The following is a 24127-nucleotide window of genomic DNA, read 5'->3' on the forward strand; positions in this document are numbered from 1 at the left end:
TTCCCAATATAGGCCTCTTAGCGCTCAGAATGTCCAATTGCAGTTTCTACAGAAAGAGTGTTTCAGAACGGCTCAATCAAAAGTAAGGTTCAACTCTGTTAGTTGAATGCACAGAACAGAAAGAAGTTTCATACAATGCTTCTGTGTAGTTTATATTTGAACATATTCTTTTTTCCACTATTACCACTTAGCGCTACGAATGTCCAGTTGCATTTTCTACGACAGAGGGTTTCAAAACTGCTCAATCAAAAGTATGGTTTAACTCTGATAGCTGAATGCAGAGAACAGAAAGAAGTTTCACAGAATGCTTCTGTGTAGTTTATATTTGAATATATTCCTTTTTCCACTACTACGCTCTTAGCGCTCCAAATGTCCAGTTGCATTTTCTTTTTTTTTTTTTTTTTTTTCTTTTTTTTTTTTTTATTATACTTCAGGGTTTTAGGGTACATGTGCACAATGTGCAGGTTTGTTACATATGTATCCATGTGCCATGTTGATTTCCTGCACCCATTAACTCGTCATTTAGCATTAGGTGTATCTCCTAATGCTGTCCCTCCTCCCTCCCCCCACCCCACAACAGTCCCCGGAGCGTGATGTTCCCCTTCCTGTGTCCATGAGTTCTCATTGTTCAATTCCCACCTATGAGTGAGAACATGCGGTGTTTGGTTTTTTTTCCTTGCGATAGTTTACTGAGAATGATGTTTTCCAGTTTCATCCATGTCCCTACAAAGGACACAAACTCATCATTTTTTATGGCTGCATAGTATTCCATGGTGTATATGTGTCACATTTTCTTAATCCAGTCTATCGTTGTTGGACATTTGGGTTGGTTCCAACTCTTTTCTATTGTGAATAGTGCCGCAATAAACATACGTGTGCATGTGTCTTTATAGCAGCATGATTTATAGTCCTTTGGGTATATACCCAGTAATGGGATGGCTGGGTCAAATGGTATTTCTAGTTCGAGATCCCTGAGGAATCGCCACACTGACTTCCACAATGGTTGAACTAGTTTACAGTCCCACCAACAGTGTAAAAGTGTTCCTATTTCTCCACATCCTCTCCAGCACCTGTTGTTTCCTGATTTTTTAATGATGGCCATTCTAACTGGTGTGAGATGGTATCTCACTGTGGTTTTGATTTGCATTTCTCTGATGGCCAGTGATGAGGAGCATTTCTTCATGTGTTTTTTGGCTGCATAAATGTCTTCTTTTGAGAAGTGTCTGTTCATATCCTCTGCCCACTTTTTGATGGGGTTGTTTGTTTTTTTCTTGTAAATTTGTTTGAGTTCATTGTAGATTCTGGATATTAGCCCTTTGTCAGATGAGTAGGTTGCAAAAATTTTCTCCCATTCTGTAGGTTGCCTGTTCACTCTGATGATATTAAAGACTTATATGTTAGACCTAAAACCATTAAAATCCTACAAGAAAACCTAGGCAATACCATTCAGGACATAGGCGTGGGTAAGGACTTCATGTCTAAAACACAAAATGCAATGGCAACAAAAGCCAAAATCGACAAATGGGATCTCATTAAACTAAAGAGCTTCTGCACAGCAAAAGAAACTATCATCAGAGTGACCAGTTGCATTTTCTACAGAAAGAGTGTTCAGATCTGCTCAATCAAAAGTATGGTTTAACTCTGTTAGCTGAATGCACAGATCAGAAAGAAGTTTCACCGAATTATTCTGTGTAGTTTATATTTGAAGACATTCCTTTTTCCACTATTACCCTCTTAGCGCTCCGAATCTCCACTTGCATTTTCTACAAAAAGAGTGTTTCATAACTGCTCAATCAAAAATATGTTTTATCTCTGTTAACTGAATTTACAGATCAGAAATAAGTTTCACAGAATGCATCTGTGTAGTTTTTATTTGAAGATATTCTTTTTCCCAATGTAGGCCTCTTAGCGCTTAGCATGTCCAATTGCAGTTTCTACAGAAAGAGTGTTTCAGAACGGCTCAATCAAAAGTAAGGTTCAACTCTGTTAGTTGAATGCACAGAACAGAAAGAATTTTCACAGAATGCTACTGTGTAGTTTATATTTGAATATATTCCTTTTTCCACTATTACCCTCTTAGCGCTCCGAATGTCCACTTGCATTGTCTACAGAAAGAGTGTTCAGAACTGCGCAATCAAAAGTATGGTTTAACTCTGTTAGCTTAATGAACATATCAGAAATAAGTTTCACACAATGCTTCTGTGTAGTTTTTATTTGAAGATATTATTTTTCCCAATATAGGCCTCTTAGCGCTCAGAATGTCCAATTGCAGTTTCTACAGAAAGAGTGTTTCAGAAAGGCTCAATCAAAAGTAAGGTTCAACTCTGTTAGTTGAATGCACAGAACAGAAAGAAGTTTCATACAATGCTTCTGTGTAGTTTATATTTGAACATATTCTTTTTTCCACTATTACCCACTTAGCGCTACGAATGTCCAGTTGCATTTTCTACAGACAGAGTGTTTCAAAACTGCTCAATCAAAAGTATGGTTTAACTCTGTTAGCTGAATGCTCAGATCAGAAAGAAGTTTCACAGAATGCTTCTGTGTAGTTTATATTTGAATATATTCCTTTTTCCACTACTACTCTCTTAGCGCTCGAAATGTCCAGTTGCATTTTCTACAGAAAGAGTGTTCAGATCTGCTGAATCAAAAGTATGGTTTAACTCTGTTAGCTGAATGCACAGATCAGAAAGAAGTTTCACAGAATGATTCTGTGTAGTTTATATTTGGAGACATTCCTTTTTCCACTATTACCCTCTTAGCGCTCCGAATCTCCACTTGCATTTTCTACAGAAAGAGTGTTTCAGAACGGCTCAATCAAAACTAAGGTTCAACTCTTTTATTGGAACAAACAGAACAGAAAGAAGTTTCACACAATTATTCTGTGTAGTTTTTATTTGTAGACATTCTTTTTCCCAATATAGGCCTCTTAGCGCTCAGAATGTCCAATTGCAGTTTCTACAGAAAGAGTGTTTCAGAACGGCTCAATCAAAAGTAAGGTTCAACTCTGTTAGTTGAATGCACAGAACAGAAAGAAGTTTCATACAATGCTTCTGTGTAGTTTATATTTGAACATATTCTTTTTTCCACTATTACCCACTTAGCGCTACGAATGTCCAGTTGCATTTTCTACAGACAGAGTGTTTCAAAACTGCTCAATCAAAAGTATGGTTTAACTCTGTTAGCTGAATGCTCAGATCAGAAAGAAGTTTCACAGAATGCTTCTGTGTAGTTTATATTTGAATATATTCCTTTTTCCAGTACTACTCTCTTAGCGCTCCAAATGTCCAGTTGCATTTTCTACAGAAAGAGTGTTCAGATCTGCTCAATCAAAAGTATGGTTTAACTCTGTTAGCTGAATGCACAGATCAGAAAGAAGTTTCACAGAATGATTCTGTGTAGTTTATATTTGGAGACATTCCTTTTTCCACTATTACCCTCTTAGCGCTCCGAATCTCCACTTCCATTTTCTACAGAAAGAGTGTTTCAGAACGGCTCAATCAAAACTATGGTTCAACTCTTTTAGTTGAACAAACAGAACAGAAAGAAGTTTCACACAATTCTTCTGTGTAGTTTTTATTTGTAGACATTCTTTTTCCCAATATAGGCCTCTTAGCGCTCAGAATGTCCAATTGCAGTTTCTACAGAAAGAGTGTTCAGAACTGCGCAATCAAAAGTATGGTTTAACTCTGTTAGCTTAATGAACATATCAGAAATAAGTTTCACACAATGCTTCTGTGTAGTTTTTATTTGAAGTTATTATTTTTCCCAATATAAGCCTCTTAGCACTCAGAATGTCCAATTGCAGTTTCTACAGAAAGAGTGTTTCAGAAAGGCTCAATCAAAAGTAAGGTTCAACTCTGTTAGTTGAATGCACAGAACAGAAAGAAGTTTCATACAATGCTTCTGTGTAGTTTATATTTGAACATATTCTTTTTTCCACTATTACCCACTTAGCGCTACGAATGTCCAGTTGCATTTTCTACAGACAGAGTGTTTCAAAACTGCTCAATCAAAAGTATGGTTTAACTCTGTTAGCTGAATGCTCAGATCAGAAAGAAGTTTCACAGAATGCTTCTGTGTAGTTTATATTTGAATATATTCCTTTTTCCACTAATACTCTCTTAGCGCTCCAAATGTCCAGTTGCATTTTCTACAGAAAGAGTGTTCAGATCTGCTCAATCAAAAGTATGTTTTAACTCTGTTAGCTGAATGCACAGATCAGAAAGAAGTTTCACAGAATGATTCTGTGTAGTTTACATTTGGAGACATTCCTTTTTCCACTATTACCCTCTTAGCGCTCCGAATCTCCACTTGCATTTTCTACAGAAAGAGTGTTTCAGAACGGCTCAATCAAAAGTAAGGTTGAACTCTGTTAGTTGAATGCACAGAACAGAAAGAAGTTTCATACAATGCTGCTGTGTAGTTTATATTTGAACATATTCTTTTTTCCACTATTACCCACTTAGCGCTACGAATGTCCAGTTGCATTTTCTACAGACAGAGTGTTTCAAAACTGCTCAATCAAAAGTATGGTTTAACTCTGTTAGCTGAATGCTCAGATCAGAAAGAAGTTTCACAGAATGCTTCTGTGTAGTTTATATTTGAATATATTCCTTTTTCCACTACTACTCTCTTAGCGCTCGAAATGTCCAGTTGCATTTTCTACAGAAAGAGTGTTCAGATCTGCTGAATCAAAAGTATGGTTTAACTCTGTTAGCTGAATGCACAGATCAGAAAGAAGTTTCACAGAATGATTCTGTGTAGTTTATATTTGGAGACATTCCTTTTTCCACTATTACCCTCTTAGCGCTCCGAATCTCCACTTGCATTTTCTACAGAAAGAGTGTTTCAGAACGGCTCAATCAAAACTAAGGTTCAACTCTTTTATTGGAACAAACAGAACAGAAAGAAGTTTCACACAATTATTCTGTGTAGTTTTTATTTGTAGACATTCTTTTTCCCAATATAGGCCTCTTAGCGCTCAGAATGTCCAATTGCAGTTTCTACAGAAAGAGTGTTTCAGAACGGCTCAATCAAAAGTAAGGTTCAACTCTGTTAGTTGAATGCACAGAACAGAAAGAAGTTTCATACAATGCTTCTGTGTAGTTTATATTTGAACATATTCTTTTTTCCACTATTACCCACTTAGCGCTACGAATGTCCAGTTGCATTTTCTACAGACAGAGTGTTTCAAAACTGCTCAATCAAAAGTATGGTTTAACTCTGTTAGCTGAATGCTCAGATCAGAAAGAAGTTTCACAGAATGTTTCTGTGTAGTTTATATTTGAATATATTCCTTTTTCCAGTACTACTCTCTTAGCGCTCCAAATGTCCAGTTGCATTTTCTACAGAAAGAGTGTTCAGATCTGCTCAATCAAAAGTATGGTTTAACTCTGTTAGCTGAATGCACAGATCAGAAAGAAGTTTCACAGAATGATTCTGTGTAGTTTATATTTGGAGACATTCCTTTTTCCACTATTACCCTCTTAGCGCTCCGAATCTCCACTTCCATTTTCTACAGAAAGAGTGTTTCAGAACGGCTCAATCAAAACTATGGTTCAACTGTTTTAGTTGAACAAACAGAACAGAAAGAAGTTTCACACAATTCTTCTGTGTAGTTTTTATTTGTAGACATTCTTTTTCCCAATATAGGCCTCTTAGCGCTCAGAATGTCCAATTGCAGTTTCTACAGAAAGAGTGTTCAGAACTGCGCAATCAAAAGTATGGTTTAACTCTGTTAGCTTAATGAACATATCAGAAATAAGTTTCACACAATGCTTCTGTGTAGTTTTTATTTGAAGTTATTATTTTTCCCAATATAAGCCTCTTAGCACTCAGAATGTCCAATTGCAGTTTCTACAGAAAGAGTGTTTCAGAAAGGCTCAATCAAAAGTAAGGTTCAACTCTGTTAGTTGAATGCACAGAACAGAAAGAAGTTTCATACAATGCTTCTGTGTAGTTTATATTTGAACATATTCTTTTTTCCACTATTACCCACTTAGCGCTACGAATGTCCAGTTGCATTTTTTACAGACAGAGTGTTTCAAAACTGCTCAATCAAAAGTATGGTTTAACTCTGTTAGCTGAATGCTCAGATCAGAAATAAGTTTCACAGAATGCTTCTGTGTAGTTTATATTTGAATATCTTCCTTTTTCCACTACTACGCTCTTAGCGCTCCAAATGTCCAGTTGCATTTTCTACAGAAAGAGTGTTCAGATCTGCTCAATCAAAGGTATGGTTTAACTCTGTTAGCTGAATGCACAGATCAGAAAGAAGTTTCACAGAATGATTCTGTGTAGTTTATATTTGAAGACATTCGTTTTTCCACTATTACCCTCTTAGCACTCCGAATCTCCACTTGCATTTTCTACAGAAAGAGTGATTCAGAACGGCTCAATCAAAACTAAGGTTCAACTCTTTTAGTTGAACAAACAGAACAGAAAGAAGTTTCACACAATTCTTCTGTGTAGTTTTTATTTGTAGACATTCTTTTTCCCAATATAGGCCTCCTAGAGCTCAGAATGTCCAATTGCAGTTTCTACAGAAAGAGTGTTTCAGAACGGCTCAATCAAAAGTAAGGTTCAACTCTGTTAGTTGAATGCACAGAACAGAAAGCAGTTTCATACAATGCTTCTGTGTAGTTTATATTTGAACATATTCTTTTTTCCAATATTACCCACTTAGCGCTACGAATGTCCAGTTGCATTTTCTACAGACAGAGTGTTTCAAAACTGCTCAATCAAAAGTATGGTTTAACTCTGTTAGCTGAATGCTCAGATCAGAAAGAAGTTTCACAGAATGCTTCTGTGTAGTTTATATTTGAATATATTCCTTTTTCCACTACTACGCTGTTAGCGCTCCAAATGTCCAGTTGCATTTTCTACAGAAAGAGTGTTCAGATCTGCTCAATCAAAAGTATGGTTTAGCTCTGTTAGCTGAATGCACAGATCAGAAAGAAGTTTCACCGAATGATTCTGTGTAGTTTATATTTGAAGACATTCCTTTTTCCACTATTACCCTCTTAGCGCTCCGAATCTCCACTTGCATTTTCTACAAAAAGAGTGTTTCATAACTGCTCAATCAAAAATATGTTTTATCTCTGTTAACTGAATTTACAGATCAGAAATAAGTTTCACAGAATGCATCTGTGTAGTTTTTATTTGAAGATATTTTTTTCCCAATGTAGCCCTCTTAGCGCTTAGCATGTCCAATTGCAGTTTCTACAGAAAGAGTGTTTCAGAACGGCTCAATCAAAAGTAAGGTTCAACTCTGTTAGTTGAATGCACAGAACAGAAAGAATTTTCACAGAATGCTACTGTGTAGTTTATATTTGAATATATTCCTTTTTCCACTATTACCCCCTTAGCGCTCCGAATGTCCACTTGCATTTTCTACAGAAAGAGTGTTCAGAACTGCGCAATCAAAACTAAGGTTCAACACTTTTAGTTGAACAAACATAACAGAAAGAAGTTTCACACAATGCTTCTGTGTAGTTTTAATTTGTAGACATTCTTTTTCCCAATATAGGCCTCTTAGCGCTCAGAATGTCCAATTGCAGTTTCTACAGAAAGAGTGATTCAGAACGGCTCAATCAAACGTAAGGTTCAACTCTGTTAGTTGAATGCACAGAACAGAAAGAAGTTTCATACAATGATTCTGTGTAGTTTATATTTGAACATATTCTTTTTTCCACTATTACCCATTTAGCGCTACGAATGTCCAGTTGCATTTTCTACAGACAGAGTGTTTCAAAACTGCTCAATCAAAAGTATGGTTTAACTCTGTTAGCTGAATGCTCAGATCAGAAAGAAGTTTCACAGAATGCTTCTGTGTAGTTTATATTTGAATATATTCCTTTTTCCACTACTACGCTCTTAGCGCTCCAAATGTCCAGTTGCATTTTCTACAGAAAGAGTGTTCAGATCTGCTCAATCAAAAGTATGGTTTAACTCTGTTAGCTGAATGCACAGATCAGAAAGAAGTTTCACCGAATGTTTCTGTGTAGTTTATATTTGAAGACATTCCTTTTTCCACTATTACCCTCTTAGCGCTCCGAATCTCCACTTGCATTTTCTTCAAAAAGAGTGTTTCATAACTGCTCAATCAAAAATATGTTTTATCTCTGTTAACTGAATTTACAGATCAGAAATAAGTTTCACAGAATGCATCTGTGTAGTTTTTATTTGAAGATATTCTTTTTCCCAATGCAGGCCTCTTAGCGCTTAGCATGTCCAATTGCAGTTTCTACAGAAAGAGTGTTTCAGAACGGCTCAATCAAAAGTAAGGTTCAACTCTGTTAGTTGAATGCACAGAACAGAAAGAATTTTCACAGAATGCTACTGTGTAGTTTTTATTTGAATATATTCCTTTTTCCACTATTACCCTCTTAGCGCTCCGAATGTCCACTTGCATTTTCTACAGAAAGAGTGTTCAGAACTGCGCAATCAAAAGTATGGTTTAACTCTGTTAGCTTAATGAACATATCAGAAATAAGTTTCACACAATGCTTCTGTGTAGTTTTTATTTGAAGATATTATTTTTCCCAATAGAGGCCTCTTAGCGCTCAGAATGTCCAATTGCAGTTTCTACAGAAAGAGTGTTTCAGAAAGGCTCAATCAAAAGTAAGGTTCAACTCTCTTAGTTGAATGCACAGTACAGAAAGGAGTTTCATACAGTGCTTCTGTGTAGTTTATATTTGAACATATTCTTTTTTCCACTATTACCCACTTAGCGCTACGAATGTCCAGTTGCATTTTCTACAGACAGAGTGTTTCAAAACTGCTCAATCAAAAGTATGGTTTAACTCTGTTAGCTGAATGCTCAGATCAGAAAGAAGTTTCACAGAATGCTTCTGTGTAGTTTATATTTGAATATATTCCTTTTTCCACTACTACTTTCTTAGCGCTCCAAATGTCCAGTTGCATTTTCTACAGAAAGAGTGTTCAGATCTGCTCAATCAAAAGTATGGTTTAACTCTGTTAGCTGAATGCACAGATCAGAAAGAAGTTTCACAGAATGATTCTGTGTAGTTTATATTTGGAGACATTCCTTTGTCCACTATTACCCTCTTAGCGCTCCGAATCTCCACTTGCATTTTCTACAGAAAGAGTGTTTCAGAACGGCTCAATCAAAACTAAGGTTCAAATCTTTTAGTTGAAAAAACAGAACAGAAAGAAGTTTCACACAATTCTTCTGTGTAGTTTTTATTTGTAGACATTCTTTTTCCCAATAAAGGCCTCTTAGCGCTCAGAATGTCTAATTGCAGTTTCTACAGTAAGAGTGTTTCAGAACGGCTCAATCAAAAGTAAGGTTCAACTCTGTTAGTTGAATGCACAGAACAGAAAGAAGTTTCATACAAGGCTTCTGTGTAGTTCATATTTGAACATATTCTTTTTTCCAGTATTACCCACTTAGCGCTACGAATGTCCAGTTGCATTTTCTACAGACAGAGTGTTTCAAAACTGCTCAATCAAAAGTATGGTTTAACTCTTTTAGCTGAATGCTCAGATCAGAAAGAAGTTTCACAGAATGCTTCTGTGTAGTTTATATTTGAATATATTCCTTTTTCCACTACTACGATCTTAGTGCTCCAAATGTCCAGTTGCATTTTCTACAGAAAGAGTGTTCAGATCTGCTCAATCAAAAGTATGGTTTAACTCTGTTAGCTGAATGCACAGATCAGAAAGAAGTTTCACCGAATGATTCTGTGTAGTTTATATTTGAAGACATTCCTTTTTCCACTATTACCCTCTTAGCGCTCCGAATCTCCACTTGCATTTTCTACAAAAAGAGTGTTTCATAACTGCTCAATCAAAAATATGTTTTATCTCTGTTAACTGAATTTACAGATCAGAAATAAGTTTCACAGAATGCATCTGTGTAGTTTTTATTTGAAGATATTCTTTTTCCCAATGTAGGCCTCTTAGCGCTTAGCATGTCCAATTGCAGTTTCTACAGAAAGAGTGTTTCAGAACGGCTCAATCAAAAGTAAGGTTCAACTCTGTTAGTTGAATGCACAGAACAGAAAGAATTTTCACAGAATGCTACTGTGTAGTTTATATTTGTATATATTCCTTTTTCCACTATTACCCTCTTAGCGCTCCGAATGTCCACTTGCATTTTCTACAGAAAGAGTGTTCAGAACTGCGCAATCAAAAGTATGGTTTAACTCTGTTAGCTTAATGAACATATCAGAAATAAGTTTCACACAATGCTTCTGTGTAGTTTTTATTTGAAGATATTATTTTTCCCAATAGAGGCCTCTTAGCGCTCAGAATGTCCAATTGCAGTTTCTACAGAAAGAGTGTTTCAGAAAGGCTCAATCAAAAGTAAGGTTCAACTCTGTTAGTTGAATGCCCAGAACAGAAAGAAGTTTCATACAATGCTTCTGTGTAGTTTATATTTGAACATATTCTTTTTTCCACTATTACCCACTTAGCGCTACGAGTGTCCAGTTGCATTTTCTACAGACAGAGTGTTTAAAAACTGCTCAATCAAAAGTATGGTTTAACTCTGTTAGCTGAATGCTCAGAACAGAAAGAAGTTTCACAGAATGCTTCTGTGTAGTTTATATTTGAATATATTCCTTTTTCCACTACTAATCTCTTAGCGCTCAAAATGTCCAGTTGCATTTTCTACAGAAAGAGTGTTCAGATCTGCTCAATCAAAAGTATGGTTTAACACTGTTAGCTGAATGCACAGATCAGAAAGAAGTTTCACAGAATGATTCTGTGTAGTTTATATTTGGAGACATTCCTTTTTCCACTATTACCCTCTTAGCGCTCCGAATCTCCACTTGCATTTTCTACAGAAAGAGTGTTTCAGAACGGCTCAAACAAAACTAAGGTTCAACTCTTTTAGTTGAACAAACAGAACAGAAAGAAGTTTCACACAATTCTTCTGTGTAGTTTTTATTTGTAGACATTCTTTTTCCCAATATAGGTCTCTTAGTGCTCAGAATGTCCACTTGCATTTTCTACAGAAAGTGTGTTCAGAACTGCGCAATCAAAAGTATGGTTTAACTCTGTTAGCTTAATGAACATATCAGAAATAAGTTTCACACAATGCTTCTGTGTAGTTTTTATTTGAAGATATTATTTTTCCCAATATAGGCCTCTTAGCGCTCAGAATGTCCAATTGCAGTTTCTACAGAAAGAGTGTTTCAGAAAGGCTCAATCAAAAGTAAGGTTCAACTCTGTTAGTTGCATGCACAGAACAGAAAGAAGTTTCACAGAATGCTACTGTGTAGTTTATATTTGAATATATTGCTTTTTCCACTATTACCATATTAGCGCTCAGAATGTCCACTTGCATTTTCTACATAAAGAGTGTTCAGAACTGCGCAATCAAAAGTATGGTTTAAATCTGTTAGCTGAATGCACATATCAGAAATAAGTTTCACACAATGCTTCTGTGTAGTTTTTATTTGAATATATTATTTTTCGCAATATAGGCCTCTTAGCGCTCAGAATGTCCAATTGCAGTTTCTACAGAAAGAGTGTTTCAGAACAGCTCAATCAAAAGTAAGGTTCAACTCTGTTAGTTGAATGCACAGAACAGAAAGAAGTTTCATACAATGCTTCTGTGTAGTTTATATTTGAACATATTCTTTTTTCAACTATTACCCACTTAGCGCTACGAATGTCCAGTTGCATTTTCTACAGACAGAGTGTTTCAAAACTGCTCAATCAAAAGTATGGTTTAACTCTGTTAGCTGAATGCTCAGATCAGAAAGAAGTTTCACAGAATGCTTCTGTGTAGTTTATATTTGAATATATTCCTTTTTCCACTACTACTCTCTTAGCGCTCCAAATGTCCAGTTGCATTTTCTACAGAAAGAGAGTTCAGATCTGCTCAATCAAAAGTATGGTTTAACTCTGTTAGCTGAATGCACAGATCAGAAAGAAGTTTCACCGAATGATTCTGTGTAGTTTATATTTGGAGACATTCCTTTTTCCACTATTACCCTCCTAGCGCTCCGAATCTCCACTTGCATTTTCTACAGAAAGAGTGTTTCAGAACGGCTCAATCAAAACTAAGGTTCAACTCTTTTAGTTGAACAAACAGAACAGAAAGAAGTTTCACACAATTCTTCTGTGTAGTTTTTATTTGTAGACATTCTTTTTCCCAATATAGGCCTCTTAGCACTCAGAATGTCCAATTGCAGTTTCTACAGAAAGAGTGTTTCAGAACGGCTCAATCAAAAGTAAGGTTCAACTCTGTTAGTTGAATGCACAGAACAGAAAGTAGTTTCATACAATGCTTCTGTGTAGTTTATATTTGAACATATTCTTTTTTCCACTATTACCCACTTAGCGCTACGAATGTCCAGTTGCATATTCTACAGACAGAGTGTTTCAAAACTGCTCAATCAAAAGTATGGTTTAACTCTGTTAGCTGAATGCTCAGATCAGAAAGAAGTTTCACAGAATGCTTCTGTGTAGTTTATATTTGAATATATTCCTTTTTCCACTACTACGCTCTTAGCGCTCCAAATGTCCAGTTGCATTTTCTACAGAAAGAGAGTTCAGATCTGCTCAATCAAAAGTATGGTTTAACTCTGTTAGCTGAATGCACAGATCAGAAAGAAGTTTCACAGAATGATTCTGTGTAGTTTATATTTGGAGACATTCCTTTTTCCACTATTACCCTCTTAGCGCACCGAATCTCCACTTGCATTTTCTACAGAAAGAGTGTTTCAGAACGGCTCAATCAAAACTAAGGTTCAAATCTTTTAGTTGAACAAACAGAACAGAAAGAAGTTTCACACAATTCTTCTGTGTAGTTTTTATTTGTAGACATTCTTTTTCCCAATATAGGCCTCTTAGCGCTCAGAATGTCCAATTGCAGTTTCTACAGAAAGAGTGTTTCAGAACGGCTCAATCAAAAGTAAGGTTCAACTCTGTTAGTTGAATGCACAGAACAGAAAGAAGTTTCATACAATGCTTCTGTGTAGTTTATATTTGAACATATTCTTTTTTCCACTATTACCCACTTAGCGCTACGAATGTCCAGTTGCATTTCCTACAGACAGAGTGTTTCAAAACTGCTCAATCAAAAGTATTGTTTAACTCTGTTAGCTGAATGCTCAGATCAGAAAGAAGTTTCACAGAATGCTTCTGTGTAGTTTATATTTGAATATATTCCTTTTTCCACTACTACGCTCTTAGCGCTCCAAATGTCCAGTTGCATTTTCTACAGAAAGAGTGTTCAGATCTGCTCAATCAAAAGTATGGTTTAACTCTGTTAGCTGAATGCACAGATCAGAAAGAAGTTTCACCGAATGATTCTGTGTAGTTTATATTTGAAGACATTCCTTTTTCCACTATTACCCCCTTAGCGCTCCGAATCTCCACTTGCATTTTCTACAAGAAGAGTGTTTCATAACTGCTCAATCAAAAATATGTTTTATCTCTGTTAACTGAATTTACAGATCAGAAATAAGTTTCACAGAATGCATCTGTGTAGTTTTTATTTGAAGATATTCTTTTTCCCAATGTAGGCCTCTTAGCGCTTAGCATGTCCAATTGCAGTTTCTACAGAAAGAGTGTTTCAGAACGGCTCAATCAAAAGTAAGGTTCAACTCTGTTAGTTGAATGCACAGAACAGAAAGAATTTTCACAGAATGCTACTGTGTAGTTTATATTTGAATATATTCCTTTTTCCACTATTACCCTCTTAGCGCTCCGAATGTCCACTTGCATTTTCTACAGAAAGAGTGTTCAGAACTGCGCAATCAAAAGTATGGTTTAACTCTGTTAGCTTAATGAACATATCAGAAATAAGTTTCACACAATGCTTCTGTGTAGTTTTTATTTGAAGATATTATTTTTCCCAATATAGGCCTCTTAGCGCTCAGAATGTCCAATTGCAGTTTCTACAGAAAGAGTGTTTCAGAAAGGCTCAATCAAAAGTAAGGTTCAACTCTGTTAGTTGAATGCACAGAACAGAAAGAAGTTTCATACAATGCTTCTGTGTAGTTTATATTTGAACATATTCTTTTTTCCACTATTACCCACTTAGCGCTACGAATGTCCAGTTGCATTTTCTACAGACAGAGTGTTTCAAAACTGCTCAATCAAAAGTATGGTTTAACTCTGTTAGCTGAATGCTCAGATCAGAAAGAAGTTTCACAGAATGCTTCTGTGTAGTTTATATTTGAATATATTTCTTTTTCCACTACTACTCTCTTAGCGCTCCAAATGTCCAGTTGCATTTTCTACAGAAAGAGAGTTCAGATCTGCTCAATCAAAAGTATGGTTTAACTCTGTTAGCTGAATGCACAGATCAGAAAGAAGTTTCACCGAATGATTCTGTGTAGTTTATATTTGGAGACATTCCTTTTTCCACTATTACCCTCCTAGCGCTCCGAATCTCCACTTGCATTTTCTACAGAAAGAGTGTTTCAGAACGGCTCAATCAAAACTAAGGTTCAACTCTTTTAGTTGAACAAACAGAACAGAAAGAAGTTTCACACTATTCTTCTGTGTAGTTTTTATTTGTAGACATTCTTTTTCCCAATATAGGCCTCTTAGCACTCAGAATGTCCAATTGCAGTTTCTACAGAAAGAGGGTTTCAGAACGGCTCAATCAAAAGTAAGGTTCAACTCTGTTAGTTGAATGCACAGAACAGAAAGAAGTTTCATACAATGCTTCTGTGTAGTTTATATTTGAACATATTCTTTTTTCCACTATTACCCACTTAGCGCTACGAAAGTCCAGTTGCATATTCTACAGACAGAGTGTTTCAAAACTGCTCAATCAAAAGTATGGTTTAACTCTGTTAGCTGAATGCTCAGATCAGAAAGAAGTTTCACAGAATGCTTCTGTGTAGTTTATATTTGAATATATTCCTTTTTCCACTACTACGCTCTTAGCGCTCCAAATGTCCAGTTGCATTTTCTACAGAAAGAGAGTTCAGATCTGCTCAATCAAAAGTATGGTTTAACTCTGTTAGCTGAATGCACAGATCAGAAAGAAGTTTCACCGAATGATTCTGTGTAGTTTATATTTGGAGACATTCCTTTTTCCACTATTACCCTCTTAGCGCACCGAATCTCCACTTGCATTTTCTACAGAAAGAGTGTTTCAGAACGGCTCAATCAAAACTAAGGTTCAAATCTTTTAGTTGAACAAACAGAACAGAAAGAAGTTTCACACAATTCTTCTGTGTAGTTTTTATTTGTAGACATTCTTTTTCCCAATATAGGCCTCTTAGCGCTCAGAATGTCCAATTGCAGTTTCTACAGAAAGAGTGTTTCAGAACGGCTCAATCAAAAGTAAGGTTCAACTCTGTTAGTTGAATGCACAGAACAGAAAGAAGTTTCATACAATGCTTCTGTGTAGTTTATATTTGAACATATTCTTTTTTCCACTATTACCCACTTAGCGCTACGAATGTCCAGTTGCATTTCCTACAGACAGAGTGTTTCAAAACTGCTCAATCAAAAGTATTGTTTAACTCTGTTAGCTGAATGCTCAGATCAGAAAGAAGTTTCACAGAATGCTTCTGTGTAGTTTATATTTGAATATATTCCTTTTTCCACTACTACGCTCTTAGCGCTCCAAATGTCCAGTTGCATTTTCTACAGAAAGAGTGTTCAGATCTGCTCAATCAAAAGTATGGTTTAACTCTGTTAGCTGAATGCACAGATCAGAAAGAAGTTTCACCGAATGATTCTGTGTAGTTTATATTTGAAGACATTCCTTTTTCCACTATTACCCCCTTAGCGCTCCGAATCTCCACTTGCATTTTCTACAAGAAGAGTGTTTCATAACTGCTCAATCAAAAATATGTTTTATCTCTGTTAACTGAATTTACAGATCAGAAATAAGTTTCACAGAATGCATCTGTGTAGTTTTTATTTGAAGATATTCTTTTTCCCAATGTAGGCCTCTTAGCGCTTAGCATGTCCAATTGCAGTTTCTACAGAAAGAGTGTTTCAGAACGGCTCAATCAAAAGTAAGGTTCAACTCTGTTAGTTGAATGCACAGAACAGAAAGAATTTTCACAGAATGCTACTGTGTAGTTTATATTTGAATATATTCCTTTTTCCACTATTACCCTCTTAGCGCTCCGAATGTCCACTTGCATTTTCTACAGAAAGAGTGTTCAGAACTGCGCAATCAAAAGTATGGTTTAACACTGTTAGCTTAATGAACATATCAGAAATAAGTTTCACACAATGCTTCTGTGTAGTTTTTATTTGAAGATATTATTTTTCCCAATATAGGCCTCTTAGCGCTCAGAATGTCCAATTGCAGTTTCTACAGAAAGAGTGTTTCAGAAAGGCTCAATCAAAAGTAAGGTTCAACTCTGTTAGTTGAATGCACAGAACAGAAAGAAGTTTCATACAATGCTTCTGTGTAGTTTATATTTGAACATATTCTTTTTTCCACTATTACCCACTTAGCGCTACGAATGTCCAGTTGCATTTTCTACAGACAGAGTGTTTCAAAACTGCTCAATCAAAAGTATGGTTTAACTCTGTTAGCTGAATGCTCAGATCAGAAAGAAGTTTCACAGAATGCTTCTGTGTAGTTTATATTTGAATATATTTCTTTTTCCACTACTACTCTCTTAGCGCTCCAAATGTCCAGTTGCATTTTCTACAGAAAGAGAGTTCAGATCTGCTCAATCAAAAGTATGGTTTAACTCTGTTAGCTGAATGCACAGATCAGAAAGAAGTTTCACCGAATGATTCTGTGTAGTTTATATTTGGAGACATTCCTTTTTCCACTATTACCCTCCTAGCGCTCCGAATCTCCACTTGCATTTTCTACAGAAAGAGTGTTTCAGAACGGCTCAATCAAAACTAAGGTTCAACTCTTTTAGTTGAACAAACAGAACAGAAAGAAGTTTCACACTATTCTTCTGTGTAGTTTTTATTTGTAGACATTCTTTTTCCCAATATAGGCCTCTTAGCACTCAGAATGTCCAATTGCAGTTTCTACAGAAAGAGGGTTTCAGAACGGCTCAATCAAAAGTAAGGTTCAACTCTGTTAGTTGAATGCACAGAACAGAAAGAAGTTTCATACAATGCTTCTGTGTAGTTTATATTTGAACATATTCTTTTTTCCACTATTACCCACTTAGCGCTACGAAAGTCCAGTTGCATATTCTACAGACAGAGTGTTTCAAAACTGCTCAATCAAAAGTATGGTTTAACTCTGTTAGCTGAATGCTCAGATCAGAAAGAAGTTTCACAGAATGCTTCTGTGTAGTTTATATTTGAATATATTCCTTTTTCCACTACTACGCTCTTAGCGCTCCAAATGTCCAGTTGCATTTTCTACAGAAAGAGAGTTCAGATCTGCTCAATCAAAAGTATGATTTAACTCTGTTAGCTGAATGCACAGATCAGAAAGAAGTTTCACAGAATGATTCTGTGTAGTTTATATTTGGAGACATTCCTTTTTCCACTATTACCCTCTTAGCGCACCGAATCTCCACTTGCATTTTCTACAGAAAGAGTGTTTCAGAACGGCTCAATCAAAACTAAGGTTCAAATCTTTTAGTTGAACAAACAGAACAGAAAGAAGTTTCACACAATTCTTCTGTGTAGTTTTTATTTGTAGACATTCTTTTTCCCAATATAGGCCTCTTAGCGCTCAGAATGTCCAATTGCAGTTTCTACAGAAAGAGTGTTTCAGAACGGCTCAATCAAAAGTAAGGTTCAACTCTGTTAGTTGAATGCACAGAACAGAAAGAAGTTTCATACAATGCTTCTGTGTAGTTTATATTTGAACATATTCTTTTTTCCACTATTACCCACTTAGCGCTACGAATGTCCAGTTGCATTTCCTACAGACAGAGTGTTTCAAAACTGCTCAATCAAAAGTATTGTTTAACTCTGTTAGCTGAATGCTCAGATCAGAAAGAAGTTTCACAGAATGCTTCTGTGTAGTTTATATTTGAATATATTCCTTTTTCCACTACTACGCTCTTAGCGCTCCAAATGTCCAGTTGCATTTTCTACAGAAAGAGTGTTCAGATCTGCTCAATCAAAAGTATGGTTTAACTCTGTTAGCTGAATGCACAGATCAGAAAGAAGTTTCACCGAATGATTCTGTGTAGTTTATATTTGAAGACATTCCTTTTTCCACTATTACCCCCTTAGCGCTCCGAATCTCCACTTGCATTTTCTACAAGAAGAGTGTTTCATAACTGCTCAATCAAAAATATGTTTTATCTCTGTTAACTGAATTTACAGATCAGAAATAAGTTTCACAGAATGCATCTGTGTAGTTTTTATTTGAAGATATTCTTTTTCCCAATGTAGGCCTCTTAGCGCTTAGCATGTCCAATTGCAGTTTCTACAGAAAGAGTGTTTCAGAACGGCTCAATCAAAAGTAAGGTTCAACTCTGTTAGTTGAATGCACAGAACAGAAAGAATTTTCACAGAATGCTACTGTGTAGTTTATATTTGAATATATTCCTTTTTCCACTATTACCCTCTTAGCGCTCCGAATGTCCACTTGCATTTTCTACAGAAAGAGTGTTCAGAACTGCGCAATCAAAAGTATGGTTTAACTCTGTTATCTTAATGAACATATCTGAAATAAGTTTCACACAATGCTTCTGTGAAGTTTTTATTTGAAGATGTTATTTTTCCCAATAGAGGCCTCTTAGCGCTCAGAATGTCCAATTGCAGTTTCTACAGAAAGAGTGTTTCTGAAAGGCTCAATCAAAAGTAAGGTTCAACTCTGTTAGTTGAATGCACAGAACAGAAAGAAGTTTCATACAATGCTTCTGTGTAGTTTATATTTGAACATATTCTTTTTTCCACTATTACCCACTTAGCGCTACGAATGTCCAGTTGCATTTTCTACAGACAGAGTGTTTCAAAACTGCTCAATCAAAAGTATGGTTTAACTCTGTTAGCTGAATGCTCAGATCAGAAATAAGTTTCACAGAATGCTTCTGTGTAGTTTATATTTGAATATCTTCCTTTTTCCACTACTACGCTCTTAGCGCTCCAAATGTCCAGTTGCATTTTCTACAGAAAGAGTGTTCAGATCTGCTCAATCAAAGGTATGGTTTAACTCTGTTAGCTGAATGCACAGAAAAGAAAGAAGTTTCACCGAATTATTCTGTGTAGTTTATATTTGAAGACATTCCTTTTTCCACTATTACCCTCTTAGCGCTCCGAATCTCCACTTGCATTTTCTACAAAAAGAGTGTTTCATAACTGCTCAATCAAAAATATGTTTTATCTCTGTTAACTGAATTTACAGATCAGAAATAAGTTTCACAGAATGCATCTGTGTAGTTTTTATTTGAAGATATTCTTTTTCCCAATGTAGGCCTCTTAGCGCTTAGCATGTCCAATTGCAGTTTCTACAGAAAGAGTGTTTCAGAACGGCTCAATCAAAAGTAAGGTTCAACTCTGTTAGTTGAATGCACAGAACAGAAAGAATTTTCACAGAATGCTACTGTGTAGTTTATATTTGAATATATTCCTTTTTCCACTATTACCCTCTTAGCACTCCGATTGTCCACTTGCATTTTCTACAGAAGGAGTGTTCAGAACTGCGCAATCAAAAGTATGGTTTAACTCTGTTAGCTTAATGAACATATCAGAAATAAGTTTCACACAATGCTTCTGTGTAGTTTTTATTTGAAGATATTATTTTTCCCAATATAGGCCTCTTAGCGCTCAGAATGTCCAATTGCAGTTTCTACAGAAAGAGTGTTTCAGAAAGGCTCAATCAAAAGTAAGGTTCAACTCTGTTAGTTGAATGCACAGAACAGAAAGAAGTTTCATACAATGCTTCTGTGTAGTTTATATTTGAACATATTCTTTTTTCCACTATTACCCACTTAGCGCTACGAATGTCCAGTTGCATTTTCTACAGACAGAATGTTTCAAAACTGCTCAACCAAAAGTATGGTTTAACTCTGTTAGCTGAATGCTCAGATCAGAAAGAAGTTTCACAGAATGATTCTGTGTAGTTTATATTTGAAGACATTCCTTTTTCCACTATTACCGTCTTAGCGCTCCGAATCTCCACTTGCATTTTCTACAAAAAGAGTGTTTCATAACTGCTCAATCAAAAATATGTTTTATCTCTGTTAACTGAATTTACAGATCAGAAATAAGTTTCACAGAATGCATCTGTGTAGTTTTTATTTGAAGATATTCTTTTTCCCAATGTAGGCCTCTTAGCGCTTAGCATGTCCAATTGCAGTTTCTACAGAAAGAGTGTTTAAGAACGGCTCAATCAAAAGTAAGGTTCAACTCTGTTATTTGAATGCACAGAACAGAAAGAATTTTCACAGAATGCTATTGTGTAGTTTATATTTGAATATACTCCTTTTTCCACTATTACCCTCTTAGCGCTCCGAATGTCCACTTGCATTTTCTACAGAAAGAGTGTTCAGAACTGCGCAATCAAAGTATGGTTTAACTCTGTTAGCTTAATGAACATATCAGAAATAAGTTTCACACAATGCTTCTGTGAAGTTTTTATTTGAAGATATTATTTTTCCCAATAGAGGCCTCTTAGCGCTCAGAATGTCCAATTGCAGTTTCTACAGAAAGAGTGTTTCTGAAAGGCTCAATCAAAAGTAAGGTTCAACTCTGTTAGTTGAATGCACAGAACAGAAAGAAGTTTCATACAATGCTTCTGTGTAGTTTATATTTGAACATATTCTTTTTTCCACTATTACCCACTTAGCGCTACGAATGTCCAGTTGCATTTTCTACAGACAGAGTGTTTCAAAACTGCTCAATCAAAAGTATGGTTTAACTCTGTTAGCTGAATGCTCAGATCAGAAATAAGTTTCACAGAATGCTTCTGTGTAGTTTATATTTGAATATCTTCCTTTTTCCACTACTATGCTCTTAGCGCTCCAAATGTCCAGTTGCATTTTCTACAGAAAGAGTGTTCAGATCTGCTCAATCAAAGGTATGGTTTAACTCTGTTAGCTGAATGCACAGATCAGAAAGAAATTTCACCGAATGATTCTGTGTAGTTTATATTTTAAGACATTCCTTTTTCCACTATTACCCACTTAGCGCTCCGAATCTCCACTTGCATTTTCTACAAAAAGAGTGTTTCATAACTGCTCAATCAAAAATATGTTTTATCTCTGTTAACTGAATTTACAGATCAGAAATAAGTTTCACAGAATGCATCTGTGTAGTTTTTATTTGAAGATATTCTTTTTCCCAATGTAGGCCTCTTAGCGCTTAGCATGTCCAATTGCAGTTTCTACAGAAAGAGTGTTTCAGAACGGCTCAATCAAAAGTAAGGTTCAACTCTGTTAGTTGAATGCACAGAACAGAAAGAATTTTCACAGAATGCTACTGTGTAGTTCATATTTGAATATATTCCTTTTTCCACTATTACCCTCTTAGCACTCCGATTGTCCACTTGCATTTTCTACAGAAGGAGTGTTCAGAACTGCGCAATCAAAAGTATGGTTTAACTCTGTTAGCTTAATGAACATATCAGAAATAAGTTTCACACAATGCTTCTGTGTAGTTTTTATTTGAAGATATTATTTTTCCCAATATAGGCCTCTTAGCGCTGAGAATGTCCAATTGCAGTTTCTACAGAAAGAGTGTTTCAGAAAGGCTCAATCAAAAGTAAGGTTCAACTCTGTTAGTTGAATGCACAGAACAGAAAGAAGTTTCATACAATGCTTCTGTGTAGTTTATATTTGAACATATTCTTTTTTCCACTATTACCCACTTAGCGCTACGAATGTCCAGTTGCATTTTCTACAGACAGAGTGTTTCAAAACTGCTCAATCAAAAGTATGGTTTAACTCTGTTAGCTGAATGCTCAGATCAGAAAGAAGTTTCACAGAATGCTTCTGTGTAGTTTATATTTGAATATATTCCTTTTTCCACTACTACTCTCTTAGCGCTCCAAATGTCCAGTTGCATTTTCTACAGAAAGAGTGTTCAGATCTGCTCAATCAAAAGTATGGTTTAACTCTGTTAGCTGAATGCACAGATCAGAAAGAAGTTTCACAGAATGATTCTGTGTAGTTTATATTTGGAGACATTCCTTTTTCCACTATTACCCTCTTAGCGCTCCGAATCTCCACTTGCATTTTCTACAGAAAGAGTGTTTCAGAACGGCTCAATCAAAACTAAGGTTCAACTCTTTTAGTTGAACAAGAAGAACAGAAAGAAGTTTCACACAATTCTTCTGTGTAGTTTTTATTTGTAGACATTCTTTTTCCCAATATAGGCCTCTTAGCGCTCAGAATGTCCAATTGCAGTTTCTACAGAAAGAGTGTTTCAGAACGGCTCAATCAAAAGTAAGGTTGAACTCTGTTAGTTGAATGCACAGAACAGAAAGAAGTTTCATACAATGCTGCTGTGTAGTTTATATTTGAACATATTCTTTTTTCCACTATTACCCACTTAGCGCTACGAATGTCCAGTTGCATTTTCTACAGACAGAGTGTTTCAAAACTGCTCAATCAAAAGTATGGTTTAACTCTGTTAGCTGAATGCTCAGATCAGAAAGAAGTTTCACAGAATGCTTCTGTGTAGTTTATATTTGAATATATTCCTTTAACCACTACTACTCTCTTAGCGCTCCAAATGTCCAGTTGCATTTTCTACAGAAAGAGTGTTCAGATCTGCTCAATCAAAAGTATGGTTTAACCCTGTTAGCTGAATGCACAGATCAGAAAGAAGTTTCACAGAATGATTCTGTGTAGTTTATATTTGGAGACATTCCTTTTTCCACTATTAACCTCTTAGCGCTCCGAATCTCCACTTGCATTTTCTACAGAAAGATTGTTTCAGAACGGCTCAATCAAAACTAAGGTTCAACTCTATTAGTGGAACAAACAGAACAGAAAGAAGTTTCACACAATTCTTCTGTGTAGTTTTTATTTGTAGACATTCTTTTTCCCAATATAGGCCTCTTAGCGCTCAGAATGTCCAATTGCAGTTTCTACAGAAAGAGTGTTTCAGAACGGCTCAATCAAAAGTAAGGTTCAACTCTGTTAGTTGAATGCACAGAACAGAAAGAAGTTTCATACAATGCTTCTGTGTAGTCTATATTTGAACATATTCTTTTTTCCACTATTACCCACTTAGCGCTACGAATGTCCAGTTGCATTTTCTACAGACAGAGTGTTTCAAAACTGCTCAATCGAAAGTATGGTTTAACTCTGTTAGCTGAATGCTCAGATCAGAAAGAAGTTTCACAGAATGCTTCTGTGTAGTTTATATTTGAATATATTCCTTTTTCCACTACTACTCTCTTAGCGCTCCAAATGTCCAGTTGCATTTTCTACAGAAAGAGTGTTCAGATCTGCTCAATCAAAAGTATGGTTTAACTCTGTTAGTTGAATGCACAGATCAGAAAGAAGTTTCACAGAATGATTCTGTGTAGATTATATTTGGAGACATTCCTTTTTCCACTATTACCCTCTTAGCGCTCCGAATCTCCACTTGCATTTTCTACAGAAAGAGTGTTTCAGAACGGCTCAATCAAAACTATGGTTCAACTCTTTTAGTTGAACAAACAGAACAGGAAGGAGTTTCACACAATTCTTCTGTGTAGTTTTTATTTGTAGACATTCTTTTTCCCAATATAGGCCTCTTAGCGCTCAGAATGTCCAATTGCAGTTTCTACAGAAAGAGTGTTCAGAACTGCGCAATCAAAAGTATGGTTTAACTCTGTTAGCTTAATGAACATATCAGAAATAAGTTTCACACAATGCTTCTGTGTAGTTTTTATTTGAAGTTATTATTTTTCCCAATATAGTCGTCTTAGCGCTCAGAATGTCCAATTGCAGTTTCTACAGAAAGAGTGTTTCAGAAAGGCTCAATCAAAAGTAAGGTTCAACTCTGTTAGTTGAATGCACAGAACAGAAAGAAGTTTCATACAATGCTTCTGTGTATTTTATATTTGAACATATTCTTTTTTCCACTATTACCCACTTAGCGCTACGAATGTCCAGTTGCATTTTCTACAGACAGAGTGTTTCAAAACTGCTCAATCAAAAGTATGGTTTAACTCTGTTAGCTGAATGCTCAGATCAGAAAGAAGTTTCACAGAATGCTTCTGTGTAGTTTATATTTGAATATATTCCTTTTTCCACTACTACTCTCTTAGCGCTCCAAATGTCCAGTTGCATTTTCTAAA

This window comes from Symphalangus syndactylus, chromosome X (genome assembly GCF_028878055.3).
Source record: "Symphalangus syndactylus isolate Jambi chromosome X, NHGRI_mSymSyn1-v2.1_pri, whole genome shotgun sequence".
NCBI lineage: Eukaryota > Metazoa > Chordata > Mammalia > Primates > Hylobatidae > Symphalangus > Symphalangus syndactylus.